This window comes from Rhipicephalus microplus, chromosome X (assembly GCF_043290135.1).
Source record: "Rhipicephalus microplus isolate Deutch F79 chromosome X, USDA_Rmic, whole genome shotgun sequence".
In the NCBI taxonomy this organism is placed as follows: domain Eukaryota; kingdom Metazoa; phylum Arthropoda; class Arachnida; order Ixodida; family Ixodidae; genus Rhipicephalus; species Rhipicephalus microplus.
In genome coordinates this window covers 78,750,715-78,775,846 of record NC_134710.1, presented here as the reverse complement: position 1 = coordinate 78,775,846, position 25,132 = coordinate 78,750,715, and the positions used below count along the sequence as shown (strand labels likewise).

At 47.5% G+C, this 25,132-nt stretch overlaps 2 pseudogenes; both read left to right on the top strand.

Moving 5' to 3' along the window:
- The window catches only part of LOC119175997 (ADP-ribosylhydrolase ARH3-like), a 94,311-nt pseudogene that overhangs the window by 17,498 nt on the left and 51,681 nt on the right, over positions 1-25,132 (top strand).
- LOC142775625 (uncharacterized) lies at positions 17,806-23,435 on the top strand (annotated as a pseudogene).

Here is a 25,132-nt window from a genome sequence, read left to right as displayed (position 1 = left end):
ATAGGTGTCCATATCCAAACTTTCTCTCCTGGCTCGTAGGAGACTGGTCGGTGACGAAGGTTGTACCGTCTTGAATCGTAGTCCTGCTGGCGACTAATACGTAGGCGTGCAAGTTGTCAGGCTTCTTCGGCCAGCTGAGTGATATAATCAGCATCCGTTTCAGCGTCTTCGCACTCGTGCGGCAGCATAGCATCCAGCATAGTGGTGACTTCACGACCATGAAGAAGGCGGAATGGCGTTGTTCTTGTTGTTCCTTGATAAGCCGTGTTATAGGCGAACGTGACATACGGCAAAATCTCATCCCAGTTTTTATGCTCCACATCGACGTACATGCAGAGCATATCCGCTAGTGTCTTGTTGAGACGTTCCGTAAGACCATTCGCTTGCGGATGATACGCCGTTGTTCGCCGGTGGGATGTGCCACTAAGTCTTAAAACTGTCTGTAATAGTTCGGCTGCGAATGCAGTTCCCCTGTCAGTTATTACCACTGATGGAGCACCATGCCTCAGCACCACATTCTCTACGAAAAATCGGGCTGCTTCACTTGCCGTGCCTCTCTCCAAAGCCTTGGTTTCGGCGTAAAGAGTGAGGTAGTCGGTGGCTACTATAATCCATCTGCGACCTGCTGATGAGGTTGGAAATGGGCCCAAAAGATCCATTCCGACTTGAGCGAATGGAGTAACAGGCACGTCAATAGGATGGAGGAGGCCTGCTGGTTTGACGGGTGGAACTTTTCTGCGCTGGCAATCAAGGCACGTCCGAACATAGTGTTGAACGCTTGCCGTCAGTCGTGGCCAGTAGTATTTCTGCCTCACTCTGCACAACGTACGCGTGTAACCCAGGTGGCCGGATGTTGGTTCATCGTGGCATGCCTGTAATACTTCGCTCCTTAGAGATGTTGGGACGACGAGTAAGTAGTCGTTTCCGTGTGGCGTAAAGTTCATCTTATACAGGACGTCGTTGCGCAAGCAAAATGACGAAAGCCCTCTCGCAAACAGTCTAGGTACAGCTGAAGTGCGACCCTCTAAAAAACGTATTATGGGTTCTAGTTCGGGGTCGTCTCGTTGCAGCTGTGCGACAGTTGCCGTGTTTACAACTCCGACAAAGGCTGTATCGTCATCTTCTGCCGTCGCAGGTTCGTATGGCGCACGAGAAAGGCAATCAGCGTCTGAATGTCGCTTCCCCGATCTGTAGACCACCGTCATGTCAAATTCTCGAAGCTTCAGGCTTCAGCGCGCCAACCGTCCTAAAGGGTCTCTTAAATTCGTCAGCCAGCAGAGGGAGTGATGGTCGCTGACAACATTAAAAGGACGACCATACAGGTATGGGCGGAATTTTATAACCGCCCACACCACCGCAAGGCACTCTTTTTCCGTAGTGGAATAATTTTCTTCCGCACGTGAAAGAGTTCTGCTCGCGTAAGCAATGACTCGTTCGGCGCCATCCTGCCACTGCACGAGTACAGCTCCTAAGCCGACATTGCTAGCGTCGGTGTGCACTGCTGTCGGTGCGTCATCATCAAAGTGTGCGAGGACTGGTGGCTTCTGAAGGCGTTGCCGCAGCTCGTCGAATGATTTTTGCTGCTCTTCATTCCATACGAATGCGACGTCTTCTCTGGTAAGGCGAGTCAACGGCGAGGCAATGCGCGAGAAGTTCTCAATGAAGCCTCGGTAGTAAGCACACAGTCCTAAAAACTGTCTGACGGCCTTTTTGTCAGTTGACGCTGGAAAATTTGTAACGGCAGCTATTTTTTCAGGGTCAGGCCGCACACCTTCACTGCTGACAAGATGCTCCAGGAACAGAAGCTCTTCGAAGCCGAAATGGCATTTTTCCGGCTTAAGTGTTAGTCCGGCGGAACGGATAGCTTGAAATACTGAGTGCAGTCGCCTGACGTGTTCGTCGAATGTGGCAGAAAATACGATGACGTCATCTAAATACACTAAGTACGTCTGCCACTTGAGGCCTGATAGTACGGTGTCCATTAGCCGCTGAAACGTTGCCGGTGCTGAGCACAAGCCAAATGGAAGTACCTTAATTTCAAAAAGGCCATCAGGTGTCACGAAAGCTGTTTTCTCCCGGTCTCTTTTATCGACTTCTATCTGCCAATACCCACTCCTTAGATCCATCGACGAGAAATAACGCGCGTGCCGTAGTCGATCGAGTGAATCGTCGATACGTGGAAGTGGGTAGACGTCTTTTTTTGTCACCTGATTCAGCTTGCGGTAATCCACGCAGAAACGTAAGGTGCCGTCTTTTTTCTTCACTAATACAACCGGCGAAGCCCAAGGGCTTTTCGACGGCTGAATAACGTCGTCTTCAAGCGTCGTCTTCATATATATATATGAAGTCTTGGTAGTCTTGGCTGCATCAGCATTCATTTGAGGAAAGACCTCGCAAAACGAACGGGCAGAGCCAGTACACAGACGATGACGATGATGATGACCCAGAGTGGCAATGAGGACAAAGAGACAAGCGGATGATAGTGATTGTGATCATGCAGGGATAAGGACGATGTAAGTAACAAATGCACACACTAATTCCCCCCACTTGGAAGCGGACACCCTGGCCACCGTAAGCCAAATTGACGGGGAACGTCGCGTGAAAGGTTTCATGCGACAAATGTGGACAATCTCTGTGCTGCGGTAGCGGCGGTCTGTTGGGGCGACGAGTGGTGTCACACGATAATTGACTGGCGAAGCCTGTTCTAAAACAATGTATGGCCGATGAAGCGTGGTTGGAATTTGTCACAGAGACCAGGAGTGCGAATAGGCGTCAAAAGCAGCACCACGTCACCAGGTTGGAAAGACACAACTCGGTGGGATGCGTGCGTCATAGATGATCTTCCGCTCGTGTTGTCTCGCTTCAGTATTGATGCGAGCCTGATGGCGAGACTGGGCAAGGCGGGAAATGTATTCTTCGCTAGAAGACTGACATGAATTCCCATGGCTGTTAAAGAAGGAGCCGTCGAGAAAGGTAGTCGGGGTGCGTCCGTACACGAAGTAAAACGGTGAGTAGCAAGTTGTTCGCTGAACGGCGGTTTTGTAAGCAAATGTCAAGAATGGTAAAAGAGTATCCCAGTTTTTGTGGTCGGGTTGGACGTAAACGGCTATCATGTCACAAGGGATCGGTGAAATCTTTCTGTGAGACCATTTGTCTGAGGGTGGTAGCTTGAAGCTGTCTTGTGAGTAGTTCCAGAAGCGGGCAGTACTTCATTTACCATTTGTGACAGGAACACTTTGCCGCGGTCACTATGCAGTACACGAGGAGCCCCATGACGCAGGATTATGGCGTGAAGATTAAAGTCTGCAACTTTCACAGCTGAGCCTGTAGTAACAGAAGAAGTCTCAGCGTAGCGTGTCAGGTGGTCCACAGTGGTCACTATCCATCGTTTGCCAGCAGATGTGACGGGGAGAGGCCCGTAAAGGTCAACACCTACAATCTCGAAGGGCATTGGAGGGCATTGAAGGGCATGGAAGTGGCTGTAGAGGTCCAGCAGGTGCAGACGTGGGGAGTTTATGACGCTGGAATGGGTAGCAGGAACCGACGTACTGTGCTACACTAGAAGAAAGGCCAGGCCAGTAATAACGACATCGAATGCGGTCAAGAGTTTTTTGTAACCAAGATGACCAGCAGTCAAGTCGTCGTGGAAGGCTTCGAGCACTTGAAGTCAAAGAGAGCGTGGCAGTACAGGAACCCAGCGCTGACCGTCAGGGTGGTAGACGTGGCGGTAGAGAACCCCATTGTCCAGCTTAAAGTGCAGGAGTTGACGACGGAGTCGCATGTTTGGTGGATGAGAAACTCCCGAAAGGTGGTTCATCATGCATCTGCAGTATGAATCGAACCGCTGGCGGGAGGTAAATGTTGGCTCGTCGTCCGAAAAGGGTTGCCTTATTGATGCGAGCGTATGAACTTTGGTAGATGTGGCGGTCGAGTTCTCACCAACGCTGATATGGGTAGTTGGAAGCGGGCAACGAGATAAAGCGTTGGCGTCTTGATGTTTTCTGCCTGACTTGTAAGTTATGTCAAAGTCTTACTCCTGCAAGCGTAATATCCACCGACCCAAGCGTCCGGACAAGTTCTTCAGTGTAGAAATCCAGCATGAGGCATGGTGGTCCGTAACGATTGTGAAGTGACGGCCGCGGAGATAGGGACGGAACTTGTGGACCGACCAAATCACACGCAAACACTCTTGCTCAGTTATTGTGTAGTTCTTTTCGGCAAGGGTGAGTATGCGACTGGCATATGCAACAGCTTTCTCTAGGGAATACTTGTCGCGTTGTATAAGAACGGCTCCTATACCAAGGCCGCTAGCATCGGTATGGAGGATAGTCGGTGCGGCTTCGTCAAAGTGGCAGAGCAGAGGTTCAGGCGTGAGTGCCCGCTTCAACAGGTCGAATGCTGTTTGACATTCTTGAGACCACAGAAAGGGGACGTTGGAAGCAAGTAGTAGGTGTAATGGAGCAGCAATAGAAGCGAAGTTCTGGATAAACCGGCGAAAATAGGAGGCGAGGCCGAGGAAACTGCGAAGCTGCTTTGGTTTTTCGGAATGTGGAAAGTGAAGGACTGCAGAAATATTGTCAGGGTCGGGCCGGATGCCATCTTTGCTAACGACGTGTGTCCTAATACCTTGATAGATTTGCTAGCGAAAGAGCATTTCTTAGTGTTTATTTGAAGCCCGGCACCGGCAAGGCACGTCAGAACTTGATTCAATCGTTCTAGGTGCTCAGGAAACGTTGACGAAAAGATAATAATGTCGTCCAGGTAGCAAAGGCAACTTGTTCATTTCAGGCCGCGCAGCGCGGTATCTATCATGCGCACAAAAGTCGCGGGTGCGTTGCAGAGCCCGAAAGGCACCACGTTGAATTTATATAGCCCGTCGGGGGTTGCGAACGCCGTTTTCTCCTTATCGTCTTCATGCATGGGGATCTGCCAGTACCCAGAACGCAAGTCGATGCTTGAAAAAATTTTCGCGCCTTGTAGGGAATCAAGGGCGTCATCAATGCATGGCATAGGGTACGCGTCCTTGCGTGTGATCTTATTGAGCGCCCGGCAGTCCACGCAAAAACGCACAGAGCCATCCTTTTTTACGGACCAATTCAATAGGAGACGACCAAGGGCTAGATGAGAGACGAATGACTTCCCATTTAAGCATGTCAGCAATGTTTTCTTCTATAATTTTTCTTTCAGCTAGAGACACTCGGTAGAATCGGCGGTGTACGATAGATGTCCCAACAGTTTGAATTCGATGTGCTGTAGTATTATTGTGGCCCAGCTTAGAGGAGCAAATATAGAAAGAATTTGCATATTTCTGTAACAATGCGAGCAGCTGCTGCCTCTGTGAATATGTCAAGTCGCTGCTAATAGCGGTGATAAAGGCGGAGGAAGAAACATGCTCACCGTGGGAAGGGTCTTTGGATGCGATGGCCTGAAGTGGCGTGACAAATACAGGCTCGAAGTCGGCAACACGGGCCACAGTAGTGCCCTGTGGCAATAAGGTCTTCTCCGGTGTAGAGTTGACACTGGTGACAAGTGCAGAGCCATTGCAAAAACGAACGACACTGGTTGGAAGAACTATAGCTTCATGAACGCAAAGTGGTGACGGTAAAACCAATACATCCCCGTGATAGATGTCGTGGACGTAATGCTGACCATTTGCTCTTGTAGTGGTGGCAGTTCGATGTCTTTCGCAGCGACCAGACGAAATGGCTTCTGATTGTCGTCGTCAAGCATGTAGTTGGTATCAGCGAGGTGAATGAGGCGTTGTCCACAACAAATTGCCGCGGAAGCAGATGATAGAAAATCCCACCCTAAAATTAGTTGTTGAGCGCAGCGGGACAGGACAGCAAACTGCACATGATGGCGGATGCCGTTGATGAAAACACGCACAGTACAATACGCGGAAGGGCGAATGATGTTCCCCTGGGCAGCAACTAACGTGGGGCCATCGTAAGGCGTCATTACTTTCCTGAAATGTTCACACAAATCAGCACGTATCACAGGCAATGTCCCACCTGTGTCCACCAATGCATCAACTCGCACTCCTTCCACTTCCACAGAAACCATGTTACACGAGCCTGATGGAGGAATTCCAGTTCTAATTCTAAATGCAGTTTTTCCTCCACAAACTGCATCACTTAGTTTTCCGAATGAATATCAGAAGAGAATGAGGCGGGCCAAAGTGGAGAAGTGGAACGGCGGAAGGGGGAAGGCGAGCGGTGTCTCGTGTTTGGGCTGTTTCGCGGTGCAGTCGATGCCGGAGGAGATGGAGACCAGTGCGGGGGAGACGAATAACGCTGACCTTGATAAGACGCCCCAGCGTACAAATCCTGTTCGCGCACGTCGTTCCGACGCTCATCTTGCTGGCGCTTTCGGCAGAAATGAGATATGTGGATGCGATAGCCACAGTAGTAGCAGACAGGGCGAGATGAGCGCCACGGTGGGGAATAGAAGGCATTCGGGGCACCTGGAGATAGCGCGATCAGCTGAGCCGAAGGGTCAGGGGGCACGGAATGGTAGTTCACCGGGGGAGCGGCAGCAACTGACGCGTAGGATGGGCGCGGCATTGTCGCGTGGGCGTTGCTGGGAGGCACGGCAGCAACTTGAGGGTACGTGAATATAGGGCGAGAAGCAGGTGGCTGTACGGGCGCAGAGCCAGTCAGGGATGTAAGTTCCTCCCTGATGATGTCACGTAAGGGCACTCCCGAAGGCTGTGTAGGATGCAGTGTAGGAGGTGTGAAGCCCATGGACCGCAATTCTTCGCGTATAATGTCCCGGATGAGGTCACGCAGATGGCCATGTGACGTGGAGTGGTGGTCGCCAATGTCCGGTTGGAGGCAAACGAAGTCCAGCGCATCAAGGCGCTGGCATGTCGTCACGACATCAGCGATGGTAGCTGGGTTTTGCACAGCGAGGGCAATAAAGGCAACAGGCCCAATGCCTTTCAATATATGGCGCACTTTGTCCGATTCCGGCATGGATTGATTGTCACGCCGGCACAGTGCGAGGACATCCTCGATGTATGAAGTGTACGATTCACCGGGATGTTGTCGGCGAGTATCGAGTGTCCTCTTCGCGACGGCAAATCGCATGTCTGGTGTCCCAAAGACGTGTCGCAGCTGCTGCTGAAAGGTAGCTCAGTCGGGTAAGTCAATGACGTGGTTAAAATACCATGTCTTCACCACTCAGGTCAGATAAAAAGGCTTGTAACGCAGTTTGGCGACCTCGTTCCACCTATTAGCGGCACTTACGCGGTCGTAGTCATCGAGCCAGTCTTCTACGTCTTCTCCCCGAAGACCAGCGAAGAGCGGGGGTTCTTGCTGATGCCCGTGTATGTAAGTAGGAGGGGCAGCTTGCGGCAGTGCGTGGTTGATGACATCAGCGCCGGCAGGCTCGATCTGGGACATGCTGCCTGACTGTGGGGGCAAGCGGCGGCCTGAACAAAGCTCCAGGGGGTAGAGTTGGCTGCGGGAGGTCAGAGGACCGAAAATACACCTCCACCACGTATGAAGTCTTGGTAGTCTTGTCTGTGTCAGTGTTTATTTGAGGAAAGACCTCGCAAAACGAACGGGCAGAGCCAGTACACAGACGATAACGACGATGATGACCCAGAGTGGCAATGAGGACAAAGAGACAATCGGATGATGGTGATTGTGATCATGCAGGGATGAGGACGATATAAGTAACAAATGCCCACAATATATATATGTGTGTGTGTGTGTGTGTGTGTGACGTAGAAAGGCAGTGACTTGTAGTAGAAGCCGAGAAGGAAGAAGTCTGAGTGGAATAAACATAGCGTATGAGCCAGGCCACGTCTCCCGCATCTAGCGGCACACGAGTTGACAGGAAGAAGACCTGGCGGCAACTTCATCAATCGGCCAGCATCAACAAACATCTCAGCAAGACGCAGTGACCGAACGTGAACCACACAAGTACATCCCATCTCTACACCAAGACCAGCATCATGACAGCACCATAAAACGACCTTAACATCCCCAAGTATGCAGGATCAGCGGACAACGGACCCGTACAGGACTGGTTCAACCTGTTCGAGCTCCACGCTGCCGCTGCATCCTGGTCGGTACAGGGGATGATCACCAACTTCACTGACTACATCTCAGGTGAGGCATTCAAATTTTACCTAATCCACATCTTCGAGAACGATGAGTCTTGGAAAAAGATCAAAGAAGAAATGATCACCAGTTTCAAAGAATATGATGAAGACCTGTTTATATCTCATCAGTTGAAGGCTTTTCAACTCACCCATCACAGTTACGCGAAGTCTTCCCGCAGTAAGCGTATTTTCCAAACAAGACTTTAGTGTAAATATTCCACCATTTTACCACCATATGACTCGTCCGAGTACACGTCACGCATTACAATACCGACTAGGGACTTGCACGTTGCAGCAGAGAAGGTAATGCTACTGTATGCCGGTAGGAATGTAGACCATTTTGCCAAAAGACTGAACTTACGGTTGGATTTTTCGCGGGCACTTAAATCAGCATTTCCAATGTGTTTACGGTACTATAACCCTCCAGATGTTACTGAACAATCCGAATCACTTGATACTTCGTGTCGCACACATGGCCCACTTGGCTTCAGATGCGTGACGGCATTTACGCGTGACGAGCTCATAAATCCTCACAATACCAGCCCACATCCTGATGTTCAAGACCAGTGTCTTTCAAAAGATGTTTTCAGCTCAATTACGCAGCAAAAAGAACAGCAAACGTCATCAGAAGCACCTCAAGCCATGTCTGCTGTACTCTCATCTTCAAGTGATAACACACTTGTGAGTCGAAGCACTATAGCAGTTTCGAATCCACTAAAGCCGGCGCATTGTGAAGTGACAGAAACATTTGCAATGAATGATGACACACAAACATATGGGAAGCTTTCTCATCAGTCTGCGACGCTGCTTTTATCTCAAGAAAAGCCCTGCTGTACAGTATCGACTACCGACTATCTACTGATGACATCACCATGCAAAGAAAAGTAGACTCATGTTCCTGAAAGATGGCCATCTGACGAACTTTCGCAACAAAACGAGCAATTTCAACAAAGGCAACTCCACGAACCCCAGGAACTACAATGGCTACAGAACAAGAACAACGATCAAGTGAAACCTCCTCACGAGTACACTTGTGGCTTAAAGGTCATCAGAGACAACACCAATTAAAAAAGCAAAGACAAAGTTAATGCCCAAGCCATCTTCGCAGAAAGCAACGTCGACAAAATTTTCTGCACCAGTTCTCAAGGCCGTGTCAGCAATCCAACAAACTGAGAGAACGCCACAGAAAGTTACAAAAGAGACATGAAGCTACCACGTATAAAACAGAGAAAAAAAGACATCGTCCCATCAGCCTTGGTTCTCACGCATGCCGACTAGAAGCAAAGCATCTGTTGTCACATCGGTGCTGGATAAGATGCCAAAGACATCTGTCAATCCAATTCTACACAGATTTCAAGCCTTGTTCATTCCTCACAAGACCTCAAGTCGTGTCATCATCAGTGCAGATGTGCAGGGCGGGGCTATGCTATCCCGGGCGCAACAGCCAGTCCAGTCCACCAGAGCTATTCTAGATAAGACTGGACTGCTGCCCTCTGCTGTGAAGCTTTTGTACGATTTAAGAAACTCCCTTCTGAAATCGAGCTACTGTGCATTTTAACATTCTTCACTTTATGCTTTTTGTTTTTTTGTTGATTGTAACGCGCGCATTCTTTCGGGGGAGGGGGAATCCTGTGATGTAGGAAGACAGTGACTTGTAGTAGAAGCCGAGAAGAAAGAAGTCAGAGTGGAATAAACATGTGGTATTAGCCAGGCCACGTCTACCGTATCTAGCGTCATATATATATATATATATATATATATATATATATATATATATATATATATATATAGATGAAATAGATGATCAGAGTTTCTTCCGGCTACCGTAATAAAAGTTATAAACTTCGAGAATAGTGCAGTATAGGAAACAAAACAATAAAATATTTATTTAATCCTAACAGTTTCGGCTGGTGGACCAGCCTCATCAGGATTGATTAAATAAATATTTTATTGTTTTGTTTCCTATACTGCACTATTCTCGAAGTTTATAACTATATATATATATATATATATATATATATATATATATTCTTAATATAACTAGAGGGTACTCTGACACTGCGATCATTCACCAATCATGTGAATGATGGGTAGTACATGGATTTGCCTAGTCTTCATACTTGCAGGCTTCGAACACGCTTAATTGTGGCTTTGTTTATTCTTGTTTCGTTTTATTTAGAATAAAAGAACGAGCCGTTTTGAACTTCGTGACCCGATTGGAATTGGTAAGCCTAAAAGGGTAGGGTGATGAAGTGCTACTGCTGAACATTTACTGATTGTCATTTTCGGGTAAAGCAGCTTCAAGCAGCTATGACAAAGCAGTCTTTGGTTGTGAAAATTTTTTAACGTTCGGAAATGTAAATGATTGTATGTACCATGCATTGCATGCTTCAATTTTCGGACATGCTCAACACGTTTTGTGCAACTGTGGCCCTTGAAAAAGGTTATCTTTGTTATAATATAGATATTCTTGATGTTATAAGTGGTCAGTACTGAAAGAGCATGGAGCTTCACTTCATCAAGTTATCGCCAATACTGCTTTGCAGTCCCTTCCCATCCCTGCTGCTGAGGTGCCCAGTAAGCGTATGTTCGCAACTACAGAAAACACCATAACATGACAGCGAGAGAGCCTGAAGTCATGTCATGTGGAACAGCTTGTGCTTCTGCATGGCAATGTATAGTCTGTCGGGAGCATTCACATATCGCCTTATGTGCTTGAGGACGTGAGTAGATTTTATTTTTGTTTTTTTTTCCTTTCAAATTCGAATAAATTTTATTTGTTTTCAGTATTCGATTCGATATTTTTGGCCACTATTTGACACTATTTGATTTGATTCAAGATGAATTTCACTATTCACACATTGCTACATGTATACAATACCTATCTTCAACGAATATTATGAATATCATCAAAAAGTGTTGTAAGGCCCCATTGAAGCAACCACTTGAAATAAACAGGAACCTTGTTGTATGGTCACAAAGTACTGCAGGGGTCTTTTGAAGTGACCATTTGAGATGAGATATTTATGAGAATGAATAGACAATGATGCCAAGGAAATCATAGGGAATGTTATTTTGGTAGTACGAATTGTAATGTAATAGGGAAAAAGAAAGAAGAAAAGTGGACAAAAAGAGAACTTGCTACTAGCAGTGACTGAACCTGCAACTTTCAAATAATGCATCTGATGCTCTATCCCAGAGCTACAGCAGCAGTCATCCCCACGTCCACTTCGTCGGGTGTATATGTGCATTAAACATGTGCATGTCAGACAACACCGCAGTAATCATGACGACTTTGGAACACTTGTTTTTCCTGTTAGAATCATGTAGCACTATATTTTATTACGAGCTGGCAGCTTGCCAATAACCGCTCGCGTACTACCTGGAAGCATGAAATCTGCCAGAATAAGACTCTGGCTATGAATAAAAGAAAAAAGTATAAACTTTGGGGCTTGTTTTCTTTGTTAGACACAATATTGATGAAAACTAACAGATGATGATGCCAAGGAAAGCATAGGGGATGCTATTAGTAGTAATTTTAATGCAAATGTGAAGAAAGAAAAGTGGACAAAAAGATAACCTGCCGCTGGCAGGGAGAGACTGAACTTGTGGCCTTCGAATAATGCATCCAATACTCTTCCAACTGACATACAGTAATGGTCATTTCCCCAACCACTTATGGGGCATAATACAATCAAATCTCAAAACAAGGAATCTCAAGGGACCGCTAAAGATCATTTGTTATTTTGAAAATTTATAGTGAAAGTACTGAAAATTTGTGCAAGAATTGTAAACGCAAACATGTCAGTTGCCTATCTGTGCCATGTATACATTCGCGACCGTGTTATGCTGTAATAAGCGCGGAAAAACAAATATGAAATATTACGGAAACAGTGAAATTTGAGGAAGAGTGCGATTCATCCTAATGTGGGCAGCTCAACTGCTGAAAGACTAACTCTTAAGCGTGCGCATCCTTCTTACGCACTGCTAAGCATGGGCATTATAAATACCAATTCTTCACGTTGGTTCACGCGTGCGGTGTTACAAACAAAGGAGGAAAAAGGGGCGGCAGGCACTAGCAACAGCCAGGGGCTGTGGCTCACGCGCCAGTTGTTCCGTTTACCTTGGATGTAGCCAGACAAACGGTTCCAGGTTCCTTTCTTCATTTCTCTCATGCTTTTTCAAAGTCGTCTTCTCATTTGTTGCCAATTTCTTATCATGACAACTGGTATGGATTTTACCAGTTGTCACCTAAGCTCACGTGCAGGCTTCGTCATCGCATTGTGCATAGTCTTAGTAAAGCATGCACCATGGGCGACTTCATCGCATAGGTCACTTGCATCGCATTTTTCACTGCCGTAGCACTCCTTTCGTGCTGCTTCCTGAGCTCATCTTGGAACATTGCCACCAACCAAGAGGCTAGAAAATAGCCTTGTAACAAGCACAGGTAAAGCTGTCTGACGAAAATGGAGACAACAGGGCAAAGCCTGATGCAAAAAAGTACCAGGCGATGATTAGGGTGATAGGGCTATCACACATTTGAATAGGGTGGGCAGATAAAGAAATACACCGCATTCTGATGATGATGATGACAGTGGCAGCTACACAGCTGGGCATTGTTTTTACAGCCGCTGGTAACTTTTTATCAAAATCGCTATTCATTATTTTGAAGTGTTGTGGAGATATAAGGAGGATAAAATTAGATATGTTATTCTGAAACACTTGCTGTGCTGAAATTATTAGTAGTGAAATATTTTTACATAAAACCAACAGACATTTGGAGGCAAATTTTCGAAAAAGTCACTGATCGGAAAAAAATGATTATTCTGAGGTTTGCTATAACGACATTTGACAGTGTATGTGCACTGAAACTTGGAAAATGTTAACACTCCTAGCAGCCATGTAGTGCAGCCATGTAGCCACCTTGTAGTGTGTCTGGAGTTGTGTGGGTCTTTTATATGTTCCATTTGTCCTAGCTGTTGTATCGGTTGCCTAGGCAATGGGGCAGCATCACTTGTGCTGGCATTTCACCCAAGAGCAGTGAGCGAGGTGTTGAGGTCACTAGTTGAGCCATATTGTGGGATTCTGGTTATTTACTTCGTTACTGTTCACGTGAATATGCTTCGTTACTGTTCACGTGAATATGCCTAGCTGGTTCAGCTCGTAGGAGCCTGCTGTTAGCTTTTGCTGCATGACATTCACACAAGTGTCAGCATGTGCTTTTTTGTTTGGTGAAGGCGTAGCCCATTGGGGCACAGATTCTGAACAGAGCTTTAGACATAGTGTATAGCTTTGTTCAGTAGTGATAATAGGCTAAAATTTGTGCGGAAAGGACCGTGTAATGTTCATTACTAAAAAAAACATTCAGACAACAGGGATACCTTCAACATATGCTAGGTCTTTCAACAGTTAAAATGAAACTTTTATCATACAAGACGTTTATTTCGCTAAAACGGGAGTACGATGCAGCGAACTGTATTCCTGTACAAAGGTAACTTGAAATGCAAGTATTAAAAAAAAATCTACATTCATTTTGTAACCTTCGCTGTCTTAAAAGGTCCTCATCATACCTCTTAAAAGCATAACTAGAAAAACATGAGATACGGGGCTATTCTGGCTGGTTAAAACTATTTAATTTGCTATATAACAATACCTAAGGAATGGATCAATCTGCATCCATAGTACCTGCCATAATGCTGTGCTCAGTCTCTTCCCCCCAGTAAAGGTGACTGAGCTTAAATGAAAGCTTAGGATAAGAGTCAAGGCTGGTTTAAGGCAGGTTTAAGGCAAGTTTAAATGTCACCCAGTTAACTCTTAGGTAATTCTTTGAAAAGGTGTGACACTAGTCTCTTCTTGGCACATTTGCCAATTAACTCTAGAGTTTCCTTAACATATGTGTCCTTATACTTGTTCATTGGTTTTATTAACATGGCATGTTACAAAATACAGGTTATGCTGATGAGAGTTTTACAAATGTCATAAGATGGAGAGGCATCGCATTGTGAAAAATGCATACAAAAAATAGAAACTGTAAATTGGCCTGCACCACCCTCTTGTAGCAGTGCAAAATATCATTTGGCAATTCTTGCTTCGAACTAAATTATTCCGACAAGTTCTTGAACAAAATTTGCAGCAGCCGAGTGCCTATAGCAGCCGCCTATATCACTTGTGATGTAAACACAATCTTTTGCTTCCTAGTATCATCTTCTCGCCCCGCCGCGGTGGTCTAGTGGCTAAGGTACTCGGCTGCTGACTCGCAGGTCGGGGGTTCGAATCCCGGCTGCGGCGGCTGCATTTCCTGTGGAGGCGGAAATGTTGTAGGCCCGTGTGCTCAGATTTAGGTGCACGTTAAAGAACCCCAGGTGGTCGAAATTTCCGGAGCCCTTCACTACGGCGTCTCTCATAATCATATGGTGGTTTTGGGACGTTAAACCCCACATATCAATCAATCAATTAGTATCATCTTCTCCAAGTTTGTCACGGTTTGTGTGTTGTCTGATAGTATAAATTATCATTAATAACTAAGTGCCCATGTATATATACCACAAAGGGTTTGTGCTCAGAGTGAACGTAAATAAAAAAAAGTTGAGGTATAGTGTGAACCCTTTTGTTTGACCCTCCTCTTCCCCATCTCGCACATCACTAGAGACCGGAACTTCAGGCACGAAAAAAAAATATTTTAGGCACCTATAATAGGCCACAAAAACTGCCATTTAGGCATAAATAGGCGTTAAAAACTATCATTTAGGTATACTTATACAGTCGAGTCCACATATAGTGGCCCCACTTGAAATGAACTTTCACTTAACACAAACAATACCCACGTGACCGTAAAAATATACATTGGTTCATTGGCACGAAATTGCACTTACAACAAACGTCTACGAGCGCCGCTGATCGGTTACAGCGAACGGAGTCGGCGGTCTGCTAACTTCCCGGGAAACCAATTTCGGCCACCGATCAGGCATCGGTGAGATGCACGTACATTCTTATTGTTAAACGCCGACCCTGCCTCCGCGACCCACTAGTTGCTGCTCTTCCCAACCCATGGAGGAAGGAAAGCTGTTTCTTTCCTCCATGCCCCGACTGCTTTTTGTTATACACCCCTCCGTCTTTTGTCTCCCCGCTACTCTGAGCAACCCGCATCGCCAGACGAGGCCCGTGTTTTCACACTGCCACCGATCTTTCGAAGACCGGTCGGTCATCTACCCTGTTTTTGATCGCTGGTACTGTCGTTGGCGTCGCCGGCCTGGAGTGACCAGACCATTCGCCAACATCATCGGCCACCGTCTCTATCCGATAGTCTGCGTCTAGTGCACGCACCTACGCTACCCCACCGACTCCGATAGTTTGCCATTCGTTTTGTGTTTAGGACTTGTTCTCGTTCATTTCGCACTCGGTTCAGCATGCCTTCAGAGCACGCAGAAGCGGGAAAACGGCTGTTAGTTTTTGCGGAACGAATCGCAAAATATCAAAGTTCGTGAGGCCATACAAACTCGCCAGCGCAACAAAACAATTTTTTGACCACGGCTGCCGATTCTTCGAACACTGCTGCGTGCACCAGTCCAGGCGGCCATGCTTTGACTTCTGCACACGCAGGCACTTTTTCTAAGTTTTTCTACGTGCGAGTTTCGCGGACCTTTCAAGCAAGCTACTACCCAACCTGCCTCCTTCCCGTGTGTTTTGGTTTTCAAGGTCGCCCTCCCGCCGCATCCTTTCCTCTCTTTATCGCAACTCCTTGCCCTTCTTTCCCAAGTCTGCTCTCCTCTCTTGATCACAACCCCTTCGCCCGTCTCCACCACTCCGCGACGCCCGCCACGCTGGCTCGAATTAGTTTCGTTTTCTGACTGGAAGCGGGCCCAGAGTAGTTCCACGCGTTCTGGCATGTGTGTCGCGTGTGCGCGTCTTGCTCGCTCTTGGTGTGCATGTGTGGTCATGATGGCCGACGGGAGGACTAGCACGCTTTTTCCTGCCGCTCAACAAAACGTCGAAAGTGTGATCACTTGGCTTGAGCCTAATCCCCGCTTTCTGGAGCACTTGCTCATAGCTATTGACCACCTGGCAGTCAACTTGCCGCTTCGGACGTCCCGGTATTCAGCTGTGAAGATGGTGAATATTTCGTAGGCGGCGGTGATGGCTACATGCACGCGAAACTGTTTTGGCGAGGCTGACTTCGTCGACGTCGGGCCCGATGCCGAGCCTGAAGCTTCCGAACTGCGGCAGAAATTTGTGGCAGCGCGTCGTCGACTCAGACCTGGGATAGCGGGTAGGACATCTGCTGTGATGGTTTGGGTTGGGGCATTGTGAATGAAGTACGTGGTGAGAGCGATTTGGAGGAATCGGATTGCGAGAACAACGAAACTTTGGAGCCAGTGCCTCGTGCAGCTTATGTCACGGGCCTCGGCGAACGAGCACCCTGCCGTTTTATATGAACTCGAGACCGCCCTTATCGCTTCTGCTCTTCAAAACACGTGCATCATGGATTTGGGGGCAAAATAAGTTTGTGTTTTCGCTCGCAACTTATTTTAAAAGCTCTGTTTCATTTACTACGAACTTCGGGATACAGGGAATGGATGCCGCGTCACGCTCAGGTTCGTTATAAGCGGGCTCGACTGTATAGACATAATTCATAATTACTTTACTAGCATGCTTAGGACAAATATTTAATTTCTAACAAACACAGCAGGCAAATTCTGTGCTTTGGGAGTGAATGAATGAATGAATAAACTTTAATATTTAAAGTCCGGCAGTTTTCTCCGGGTAAGGTGGAGGAAGATGGGACTAACCCCTGTCCCTTCGCACTTTCCATTGATTATGATGGCGGTGCCTCAGGTGACCTCTCGAAGTCCTTAGACCCGGGCAGCATCTTCAGCTTGCTGGAAGGCCCAAAGCTAGTCGGCCAGCTCGTCGCTGGTGAGCGCTGCCTCCCAGCAGCAGCGCAGCTGACGCTGCCGATTGGCAACAGTGACCGCAGCGGAGGCCGGCCCCTGCCCTCGCGCGGTGGTAGCAGCAGCAATTGGCCTCCGAGTTCGTCCCTGCCTAACATACGTCGCGAAGGGAGCGGTGGCACTGACTTCAACTTTTCCAACATACTCCCAAAGCATGTGCCGCAGTGTGGCCCTTTCCCTGCGCGCTTTACACGTGTCCATCGGGTATAGGTGAGGATAACACAGGCGTAGTAGCCTCAGAGTTACGGTCTGTCTTTTGTTCAGTTTGTTGTGTGGTGGTGGGTAGTATTTGTATCTGTATAGTCTGCAATGTTGTGTAATGTTGTTGAATGGTGTTGAAGGGGCGAAGCCACGTCATAAGGAGCTTCGCCCCTAAAAAGTCTAATCGTTTAAACATATTTAGGTGAAAGCTGAGGTAATTGGACATTGTGGCAAAGGGTATGAAAACAGTTATAAACCAGCATCATCTCGAGGTTCTTGGGTTGAACCGCGCTTGATTTCAGTCAGTATTTACTTTTATGCGAAAAATAACACTCGACATCCACTGAAGTTAGTGAAGCGCACTTGTGGCCTAGCACTTTTTATGCTTTTGTGGTGAGCTTCGGAACACGCGCCTCCACACCCCTACGTAACATAAACTATATGCCCTCAACTTTACTCTGTGTGTAATCTCTTACACTGTGCTTTTGTATATACGTAAAACATCCTCCCTTGTACACTTTCCTCCTCCTCTCTTTTCTTCCCCCTCTCGCGTGCCGCCGCAGCCTGGCAGACAGAGAATAAACAACCATACCACACGGACGCCTTGTCTCGCAGTCAGTCAATCGGCCACATGCCCTCTACAATTGGTGACCCGGACATGATAAATGTACCTAAGTAAGGTAGAGCCGCGCCTCTCACGATTGACACAGATCGAACACCAACGCACGGATCTTACAAAATGGAGCATCACATTCATACACCCGCCTCCAACCAAACGACGCCCGGGACCAACCCACCCAGTCAGGCTGTCTCCGCCGTCACTTGCCGTCTTCCGCCATACTGGGAACGCAACCCATCTGTGTGGTTTCTGCAAGTGGAGTCTCAATTCCAGCTATCGAGAATCACCTCGCAACAGCGACAATTTCATCGCGTGGTCGGCGCACTACCCTCAACAGCTGCAGAAGAGGTAGTCGACATAATTACCTCGTTTCTCAACAATCCCCCGGCAAGACCATATGACCAGCTCAAAGCAGCCCTCCTACGAATGACCGCTGCGTCAGAGAGAACCATAATACAGCAGCTACTTTCTGCAGAGGAGCTCGGTGACAGCTCGGTGACTGACATCCAAGCCAGCTTTTGCGGCAAATGACGCAGCTTCTCCGCACTAGTACGAGAACTATGGACACTGCAGTGCTACGTGAACTTTTTCTTCAGCGACTGCCGCCCCAGGTTCAAATGGGGCTTGCTACAGCCACAGCCATGGATTTAACATCATTGGCTGCGCTAGCCGATAAGTTATGAAGGTGGCGACACCAAGTTTCCCAGTTGCCACCATCAGTACACCCATGCATTCGACGCCACCAACCGCTTCTGCTACCCCTGCTCAGCCACCTAACCCTGCACTCACTACAGGTGGCCCTTCCGATGTTGACCGGCTTTGTGCTCGACTGGAACATCTCATTCGACAGCAACTTACCCAGAGCCATCCGCACATCAATAGCACCAACGTCATCATTCTTCGACCACCAATTGCCACTGATAAAAGTGAAGTGATTCCCCGGGTCCACGTATGTGCTTTTGCCATCGCGGTTTCGGTGCAAATGTCCGCTGCCGTTTTTTGCCTTGTACATTGTCGGAAAACTTAATCGCCGACCACTAGTGGCGACGAGCGGTCAGCGGCAAGAATGTTGCTTTTTCCACATCTTTGACCAAACTACCGGGCAGAAATTTCTGATCGACACAGGAGCCTAACTGAGTGTCCCCCCAGCCACAAAAGCAGAACGCACCTCCACTGTACTGTTTCGCTTCAAAGCTGTCAACAGGACACACATTCCTGTGTACCAGCAATGTTCTGTAACACTCAGCTTGGGGCTTCGAAAAATCTTCTAATAGGTGTTTTTGGTTGCTGATGTTGGTTCTGCAATAATTGGTGCTGACTTTCCAAACCAACATGGACTCCTCGTCGATGTCAAGAGAAAGTGCTTAATAGTCTCCGCAACTAAACTCTACATTCACGGACTCACAGTGCATGCAACTACAGATATGGCACTCTCATGTGCCACAGTTGCCAAAGAGCCATTTGCAGCCCTCCTAGCAGAGTTTCATCAGCTTACATCACCACCGAACTGGACTGAATTAGTGTGCCATGACATTCGGCATCACATTGTCACTTCAGGACCGCCTGTGTTCTCTCGACCACGATGGCTAGCTCTAGACAAACCCAAAGTGGCCCGTTCAGAATTCGAACATAAGCTGGAACTCAGCATCATGAGACCCTCCTCTAGTAGCTGGTTATCTCCCCTTCATCTTGTCCCCAAGAAGGGATTGGAGGCCATGCAGAGATTAGCGGTCTCTAAATACCAAGATTGTTTTACACTGGTACCCACTGCCCAACATACACGACTTCACTTCAACTCTCCATTGCACAGCCATTTTGTTAAATATTGATCTTGTCAGTGCCTATCACCGAATTCCCGTAGCAGATGAAGACATTTCAAAAACAGCAATTGCAACACCATTCGGACTATTTGAATTTATCATAATGTCATTCGGACTTCAAAATGCTGCACAGACTTCCCCGAGTTTCATCAATTCTGTTGTGCATGGACTGCCCTTTGTATTTGCATACGTTGCTGACATCCTAGTCACAAGTTCTTCGCCCGAAAAACACTTGCAGTGCCTGCGCCAACTCTTCCAATGCCTCTTTGCAAATGGTGTAATCATCAACACAAAAAAGAGCCAATTAAAACAACAAGCCCTCGAATTTATTGGTCATTACTTGGACACCAAGGGCATCCACCCACTTCCTCACAAAGTGCAAGCCATCATCGAGTTTCCCAACTGCCGGTTTCTTGGCCTCATAAACTTTTACCGCTGCTTTATCAGAAGCGGCGCCACGCTGCTCAAACCCCCTAAATCACATGCTTTGCGGCAAGCACTCAGCGAAAGCACTACAATGGAACACTCCTGTGGAAGATGCATTTAATGCCAAGCGCGCCTTGGCTGAAGCAACTCTACTTTCCCACCCACAACCAGATTGTCCGCTGGCACTCATGACTGACTCTTCCAACACAGCACTAGAAGCTCTTCTACAACAGAAGGTCAATGGTTCATGGCAATCACTTGCGTTCTTCTGAAAACACATGACTTCTACTTAAACATGATACAGTGTTTTCGCTCGGGAACTTCTCGCCATCTACCTGGCAGTACGTCACTTTCGCCATCTACTCGAAGGCAGAATGTTCAGTTTTCGCAGATCCCAAGCCGCTCACCTACTCAATACGCCGTACTGCATCATTGTATATGCCACGGGAAGTGCGACAACTAGCCTTCATCTCGGAATTCACGAAGGATATCTGGCACATCAATGGCGTGGACAACACTCCTGCTGACGCACTTAGTCGCTTAGACGCTGTCATACGCAGCCGTTCAAAAACGTCAGTTTGATCAATTTATGTGAGCTGGCAAGAGTACAGACGACTCAGACCTATCTCACCTATGGAATACACAAACATCACTGAAGCTGGATACAGTCTCCATTGAAGACGTGCCAATTATTTGCGATACCTCTACAGCCACACAGAGACGGTATTTGCGCATCCCTTTCCGTAACAAAATCTTCGATTCTTTCCACAACCTTTCACACAACCTTTCACACTCTGAAATTCGTGCAACTCATCAAAGGTTGATCAAATCACGCTTCGTCTGGTGCCACATGAATGCTGACATTCGCGACTAAGTATGTGCGGGCGCACCATGTCAGCCTGCCAAAGTACATTGTTACTAAGCACCCCCCCTTCAGCGTTTGCTACAGGCTGGTCAACGTTTCGCAGTGATCTACATCGACATCATTGGCCCCTTCCCCCTTATCAAGGTTACCGGTATTTATTGACTTGTGTTGACTGCTTCACTCGATGGCCTGAGGCTACCTACGCCTGTCGCTGATATCACAGTAGCTGCAGTGGCCGCTGCTTTTGTCTCTACTTGAGTGGCGAGATGTAGGCCAGGCGATTGGCTGCCTTACAACAATTGTCACTGACTGCGGCCGCCAGTTTGAGTCATCATATTTCAAAGAACTCCTCAAGCTGCTGGGAGTGGCGCGACTAAGAACTTCTTACCATCCACAAACAAACGAGCTCGTAGAACGTTTCCATCGTCACCTCAAAGCAGCGCTTACAGCACATGGTCTCACAGCCAAGTGGCTCGAGGCTTTCCCGCTTACGCTGCTGGGAATTCGATCTGCATTCAAGGAAAACCTTTCGTGTGCCAGTGCCGAGCTTGTTTATGGAGCCCCTCTCTGTTTACTGGCATATTTCTTCGACGCCACTAAACCCAACTATTCCCCCATACCAAGCCAGTACGTTGACAGACTGTGTGATATCTTCCAGGACCTTGGACCACAGTCAACGCGAGCACGAACCGTTTGCGTAACTCCAGACCTCCACAAAGCGACGCATGTTTTCGTGTGCTACAGCCCCGTGCAAAGTCCCCTGCAATCACATTATATCGGGCCCTTTCGTGTACTCGAACACCATTCCTCAACTTTCATCATGGACCTTAATAGAACGCGAGATGCAGTCGCACTCGAGCGGCTGAAGGCAGCATACATAGATGGCCCGGTTTCTTGCATTTCAGCATCTGCTACGTGTCCCCTTACAGCGCCTGCAGATCTTTATGACCAACACGAAGTATCTCTGTTTCGCCACGTTCACTGGAGCTAACTGATCGTTCGTCACTTCGGATTCCTCTCTCGGGGCGACGCTCACCTGGGGAGAGCATCCTAACGCGCCTCCGCACCCTCATGTGACATAAACTATGTTCTCTCAACTTTACTCTGTGTGTTACCTCTTACCCTGTGCTTTTGTACATACGTAAAACATCCTCCCTTGTACGCTTTCCTCCTCTCTTTTCTTCCTCCTCTCATGGCGGTGGCCCGCACTCATGTGCCTCTGCAGCTCAACAGACGGAGAATAAACAACCATACCGCACAGACGTCTTGTCTCGCAGTCAGCCAATCCGCTGCATGCCCTCTACACTTAATTTGCATCCGGAATATTTTAGTCAGTGCCACTTAAAAATTTGGACACTTTCTGTAGGAGATACAATTCGGGATTCTTTCCAAGGCAGATTCAAGCATTGAGGCTACCCTGTCAGCAACCGGTCTATTGGGGACGAGGCGAGCCTTTCCTTCACGTCCGGAAAAAACTGGGTACCCTTAAGCTTTGCCTTTAAAGGTTAACACAATAGTGATCCTGCCCTGGTGCGTAGTTCAACCAATTAGTGCATACTTTTTATTACATGATGTTACTCGAGAAGTTTAAATTGTGAATTACTATACAGTGTAAGCGATAGAGTTGAAAGTGGCTTGTGTCGGTGAAGCTTTCGCATATGGCTGCATTCTGTGTAGTGGGTGCATGCGAGTTCTGTGCATGGGATCACAAATGCGGATATAAAAATAACAAGATGAATCAGTGTGCCTGTGGAATGGCCACAAAATACATGTTATTTGCGTAGATTTGGGGGTTATTTGAATAAGTTGGCGGCGGCGTAACCATTGTTGGGAACTATATGCCTATGCGTGTTTCAGAGTGGACATCAAATTCAAAATATTGTTGACCTTCCTAATGTCTTCTCTCCTGCTTTCCACATGGACTGTGTCTCGGTTGGTGGAGTAGCGCTGTGATTCACTGGTTTATTGCCTGACAAGGACACTTTATGGCTTCTTATTCCGCATTGCTAGGCAGACTTCTGACAGCTGCCGTTATGAAAAACATAAATGCCAACGAAACTTGCGTGTAGGCTACAGGCTGCAGCGCTAGCCTAGCTTAGTTTCAGCTGATTAGCGTGCGTTCTAGCTACACTGTACTGTAGCCTCCCAAACTCAACTGCTGAGCTGCACTACTCTCATACCTAGCGGCGGGGATCTTCAAGGGGCAGTGGGTACACTACCGTTAGCCTCTCCTCTCTTTGCTACAGCACACTCTAGCCACGCTCACGCAACCGCCATGCTGCGGCACTCTCGAACCAAGTCACGTAAATCTTTTAGGGGGGCCCACTAGTGCTATAGATGCTAGCCTCACTTTGCCTCGCTAGAGTACAAGCCCCGCTTACTGTTTTGCAGGTTTTGTCTTCTCAATGTTTTTATTTCAGGCAAGGCCTCGGATCGAGGGGGGGGGGGGGGGGAGAGGAGCCATTTTCAAACGGTGCAAAAAAGTTTGACGCGGGAAAAAAGAAAGATGGGAAAATATACATGTAACTGTGAGAAATTATTAGGCCAAGTTGACGACAATGCCACTCTCACCAGCATCATGATACTAAAAAAAATCCCATCGAACGCTCGAAAGGAAAGAAAAAAAAAACAGTCACCGGTTGTTGCGATGGTTGCACTGGATAGGGCAGCGTAGTCATTGCACACATGGTGAAACGGTGGCACAGGTGCTCGTGGGGTGGATGAGGAGGCAGGTACGCTGGGACGTTGCCTAGTCAGTCTTGGCACGGCAGGCCGGCGATCCCCTCGTCCACGTACTTCACACGCAGGAAGGCTGCAGGCCCTTGGTTGAAATGGGCGAAGCAGGAGGTAGCAGGAACCATGAGCGACTGGTCGCGGAGACCCTTCGACACTGCCGGGCTCTTCATACTGGTCCCTAAAGGTCGACAGTACAGACCCTGGCACCAGCGCCCTGTTGTTCGCTCGCTTCCTCTGGTTTCCCTCTCTACATTCCAGCCTGTCGCCGTCTTTCTCTTCTCTGTCTTCGTGCCAACCTACATTGGTTTTTCTCCGATTTCCCTCCTCCGCTTACCACGTGCCGTGCCCCCCCCCCCAATGTCGTCCTTCTTTTTGTTGTGCATGTGTCCGTTGTGTGGTGCCGCCGCTGCACTACACAACCACTTTTGCATCACTCGCGACATCATGACAGCACCACACCGAGAACTCCACGCCAACAACACCACACTGTTGCACTACACTCATCACACTCACGTAAAGGCACCTTTATAACGTGACATTATCGGGGCAGTGGCAAACGTCATATGCATGTAGCATATCAGCCGAGTCTAGTTATACGTTGGCTGTGGCAGTGCGTTGACTTATGATGATTTAACCCGACGTGACACAGCATATGTGCGCGTCGGCTCTACATTGAAACACAATTGCACCTTACCAGGAGCTAAAAACATGAACGAGAAAAAAAACTAGTGCGCTATGCACGTGTTGTTGTCAATTTGGCCACACTAAGTGCTTTTTGTTTTTCTCTATATGAACAGCTCATTTAAGCAAAAAGTTTACTCGACCAATGTGAAAAGGCATTTTTAGGTGCTAAAAAGCTAATATACGCACGAACCTCAAAATAGGCACATTAATGTGTGATCAAACTTATTCCCATCCCTTAGTTCGTGTTTGTGTGTCAAATAGGCTCAAAACGGACTCCAGGAAGAAATAAGCATTTTGCCTAAAGTTCCGGTCTTTACGCATCACTTGTGTCTGCAGTTTTCTCATGAGAATTCAAGCTCACAAGTTATATGCAGCCACCCACTTTTTAACCTGAATGTATCAGCATCATTTGCTGAGTCAATTAAGTATCTAATGACAGTGCACTGTAGTGAAATGAGCAAGAATACGCAAATTTGTTGCACTGGACTGTTCACTTACTGAACAGTCTAGTGCAGCGTTTGTCTGCCAGGCTGTTATGCGAAATGAACTAAACACTATCTGCACATTTGTCTTTTTTTTCTGGTCCTGTTCTTGGCTTGCTGTGGCAAATTTTCTTTAGCCTCCCAAAAATACTGTGTGAACAGTAAGGGGAAAAAAATGCTGATATGTACATAGCATAATCAATGTGTATATGTGACGTATGAAGTGATGGTTGGTAGAAGT